The 4600-nt window shown below is 33.4% G+C and overlaps 1 long non-coding RNA gene across 2 annotated transcripts; it reads left to right on the top strand.

Moving 5' to 3' along the window:
* The first annotated feature begins 579 nt into the window (after positions 1-579).
* Positions 580-4323, top strand: LOC107821011 (uncharacterized). Of its 2 annotated transcripts, none has more exons than XR_001656040.2 (2): positions 580-3756; positions 4091-4323. It is a non-coding gene; the product is annotated as an uncharacterized LOC107821011 (long non-coding RNA). The 2 variants fall into 2 exon arrangements; XR_001656039.2 differs by having other exon boundaries at positions 4075-4323.
* The last annotated feature ends 277 nt before the right edge of the window (positions 4324-4600 follow it).

Genomic DNA, 4600 nt, shown 5'->3' with positions numbered 1-4600 from the left:
CATGAATTTAGGTCAAATTTTGACATGTTAAAAAGTCTCCTTTTTTATTTTTTCCAGCTAAAAGTCCCAAATAATTATGATTTGACCCCAAAAGAGGTTTTAAGCTATATTTAGAATTTAAAGTTTTAATTTTTATAATCTCCCAAAAACTAAAAATTAATTCTATAAGCAAATATATATTTAATTTATGTTTTTAAAAAAATCTTCCAAAACTTATAGCCAAATGCCTACTTAAAAACTTGGCCACATGAAAAGACAACTCTAAAATTAAATGATACTCTATCCGTTCCAATTTATGCGATCTTAATTGACTAGACACAGAATTTAAAAAGAAATGAAGACTTTTAAAATTTGTGGTCCTAAACAATTAAAAAATGGGCCTAGAGTATTTGTGTGGTTATAAAAGATTCTCATTAAGGATAGAATTATAAATTTAAGTAAATTTATTTCTAAATTTAAAAAGAGATCAACTTTTTTATAATGAACCAAAAATGAAATAAGTTAAATAAAGTGTAATATTTTCTCTTACGTTACAAATATGAGTTACCCAAAAAAAAAGGGTAAAAGGTCAAAAGTTCAACAACCCCAGACACGACCCTTTGTGTCTTCACTGTCTTCCACCACCCCCCTCTCTTCCCTCAGTTTCTCTTCCCTTTTCTTTTACCCTTTTGCAGTAGATGATCTGATAACACATGAACTCACTTTTTCTCGGTGTTTTTATGGTAGTAAGAATAGGAGTATATATTTTCTTTACTGTTTTCTTTCTTTCTCTCTGCGTCTATGATATATGAAAGATTTTGTTGACAAATTAAAGTCGCTTTCTAATCCCTCACTCTCATGGCGAAAACGACCCTTCATTTTCCCCTTATGTGTATTTATACACTCTCCTTCTCTTCCTTATTTAGTGCAACTCCCTTTTTTCCACCTATTATTCCTTCAAATAAATTTTTTCATCTCATTTCATTCCCCTTTTTTTTTCTCTTAGCCAAACGTTGTTTATCTTCTTCCCCTTTCTTTCTCTTTTATCTGCTCTTCTTTTGTTTTGTTCTCATAGTTCTATTTATTGCTGTGGAAGTGAAGTGACATTCAGAAAACACTTGAAATAAATGGGAAAATGATAGCTTACCAAGCATTATTGGAGACTTAGGGTTTTCATTATTGAGCAGATAAGTGTAGTTTCAGATTGTTCTTCGATCTATTATCTTTTAATTAGCTGCTTAACATTCATTTGTTCATATTAATTTCTGTCCAAGCTAGTTGATCGAATGCTAATAATGCTATTTTCTAGTTTTTCTTTTTCCAGATTACTTATCTTTGTTCCTGTTTATTTCAGATTGAAGCATCATTATGATTCTGAAATAATTATTTTTTCCTTTTCTCTCTATTTTGTTATTAGAACCACTGTACTTATTAAAATGGCAAATTAAAGATCTTTTTTTTCTTTGGTTGATTTCTAGAAGTTTGTTATCTATTGTAGGGTTTGTTTTAAGAGTTGACTCTGCCCAGTTAACAGATTGCATTTGTATAGTGATTTTGTTTTCTATCTTTTGAAATAGTTACCATAGGATTTTGTCTTTTCTTCTGTAGTGCTTTTGAACCCATGGTAAATGTCTTTGACATGTTTAATTTTTTGTTTTTCAAAGAAAAATAGCCACTTTGAGTATCATCTGAGGTTTCAGATGTCATATGCTATTAAAACTGATGACTTTGGTTTGCCATCAATAGAGACCGCAAAAGGTCTACTGCTACTTTTCTTACTTTTGTGATTCATAATCCCTCTCATGAGACTTAGGATTTGCCTGGGAATTTGGGTAGTTGTTTTTTGCTGTACCTATGTTAACTCTTATATATCAAATTGACCCAATAATGAGAAATATAAATCTCCCTTTTATGTGGAAATTTTCAAGTTCACTGTTAATAGGTTACTAAGAATGTATTTTAGTTCCCAGCTCTTCGGTCTTCAGCTATTATTCAAAACATGATTTAGGTTCTGTCCGTTGCATTTGCGTTTCATTTTCTTTCTAAAGTTCAATGCAGACTGTTTTGCTTCTGTAAAGTGAAAATCGGCTCAAAGTTCTATCCTTTTACTCTCCGCAATTTGATTCTGAGACATCATGGTGAATTGCCAGGTATTACTGCATACTTGTCATAGTGATTGAGTTTATGATATGTCACAATTTATCCTTTTTTCCCAGTTGAATATAAGCTGTATAAAAGTTAAATGTTGGTACATCAAAATCTTTTAACCCTCTTCAGCTCATGTTTTTATGTATGATTTGGTGAATGCTGCTATTCAGTTGAAGAACTTGGTTATTACTGGACTTGTAATAGTTTTGTGCATTAAGGAATGGCCTAAGAGAGCTTCCTTCAGCCCACTCATGGAGGAGAACTGGGGTTGAATTAGCTGCCGACTCATTCATCCAACCACTCAGTAGAAAGGGATATATTTTGTGCTACTGTGATTGAGTGAATGATGCGGGAGATAGTTTTCTATTCCTCTCTTTCCTTGCTTGGACTGAAGGGAGCTCCTTTTTTCCATTTTCTTCATTTTCATCTCTTCTTATAACCTTGTACTAGTTCTCAAACAATAAAAACCTAATTTTCAAAAGATTTCTCTCATTCCCTTCTTCCCTCTGATAAGCCAGCTGCCTCAACCCTTACCATTGTGTCTGGTGTTGGGTTATAACACATTGTGGAGTTTTGCAAGATAAGATTTCAGGCACTTCTGCTTATAATTTTCTAATGATTGTCTCTAGCATCTTAATTAGTAGTAAATGTTATAATAAATATGCGATGACAAGTCTACTTCTGTTTCATTCAGATATAACTCCAAGTATGAATTGCCATGTTTTCCATTTTCACTAGGCAGTTAGTTGACCCTTTGTCAGCACCCCCGGTCTCCACCACCATTATCGGTTAGGCATACTTCTCCGTTTACTTCCAAAAATTAGAGACCAGTCCATGTGGCTGTATTATCATGTCTTTGTACAGGTTTATTGACATTTATATCATCTGTTTACTGTCTCAGCTATGCATGCAATATGTTTATGTGTTCTGTTTAAACTGATTGGAACTGGAACATAGATCCACCTACTTAGTTGCTGTAGAAAGCTCCTTTTCCGCTACAGAGATGACTTTGAAGTTCACATATCTCTTACATAAGTTAAGTCTTTGCTCTTTAGAGAGATACTATACATGACCATTACAAACTGAACCAACAGCTTTCTTGCAGTTTCTGATTTGGGGAATTATTAATGCATATACTATTTTTTTGATCAGTTAAAGAAAAACAAATAGAAAAAACAGTATATGCATTTGTAAATGCTTGTTCCCCAAAACAGAATGCATATATAGTAGTATCACACGTATGTCAGTTTAAGTTGAGGTGAAAGCAGCTTCTTGCCCTTAAAAGTTTTCAAATATTTTGCATGGCTGTGAGACTGAAGACAGCAAAACGTGATGAGCACCATGTTTTTCTCCATTTTCCTAGGGCAAACTTGTAATGAAGATTACATCATTGAAATGCATTGGCTCCTTTTTTAAATGGCAAGTGGTTTGTGGAAAGTACAATTTCTAATGTTATATATGTATTAATGAAATGTTTTAGTCCTTTTCCCTTGAACACTTGTACTATATTAATATGCTGATAACTAGGTCATGTTATGTAATCTGACAATGTTAAATGATATAGACTTGGTACCAATTGATTTTGCCAATTATGGAGGGGGGGACCTCATGGTCCAAATCCTGATTAAGGTAATCAGCTTTAGTTTGAGATTATTTTGCATCATTCTATAGTGTTTTTATAAGGTTGTGTCCGGCATAATTTGTCTAGGAAGTACCAATAGATTCTGTTTGTAGTGTGGTCCCCTACCCTTTTGGCACGCAGTTTTGATGCCTTCATTTTTGCTTTCTTTTGTATGCATTCTAAACCTATTCTGTATTATAATATAATATGATGCATTATTGATCTCTCCTGTTCTCAGAGGAAGCCTATTAGGTGTTCTTTTAATTTACTATTATTTTTCTTTGTGATCATTCATTGCCCTATTCTACATCCTAAAGGGTTCACAGCTTGCTTGTGTTCAAGGTTTAGTAAAAGAAGCTTGGAGGAAGAAAGGTGAGGAACTGAAAGAGAGATATAGAGATGGACTGAGAAGCTGCACTTGCTGTGATTCTGGTGGTCTGGGGCGGAGCTAGTGTGTTTTATTACTGGTTCGGTAGGACTCAGTAGCTTTGTGCAAAACCTTATACGTGTATTAAAAATTTAACTTAATATATATGAATAATTTATCCAGAACTTATTAAACTGCTTTTTTTTTAGAACTCAGAATCCATAAACTCAAAATTTTGGCTAGTGTCCTGTTTTATGATGTCATTAAAAAGAGATAACAGCAGAAGAATTTTTTGGCCTAATCTTGAGAATAGCACTCCATTAGGTTCTGCTTAAGGTTGAGTGGTCCCTCCCCAACTCCACTTCTATTCCCATGCTCCTCTCCTGCACTAACTTCAAAGCAAAAGAAATCATTATTTCTTTACAATGTATTGACATTTCAAGAATTTGTTGTAGTCTTGTGGAGAAGTTAATATTCTAGCTCAG

This window comes from Nicotiana tabacum, chromosome 4 (assembly GCF_000715075.1).
Source record: "Nicotiana tabacum cultivar K326 chromosome 4, ASM71507v2, whole genome shotgun sequence".
Lineage (NCBI taxonomy): Eukaryota > Viridiplantae > Streptophyta > Magnoliopsida > Solanales > Solanaceae > Nicotiana > Nicotiana tabacum.
Note: the sequence above shows the minus strand (reverse complement) of the source record. Positions and strands in the feature narration are given on the sequence as shown.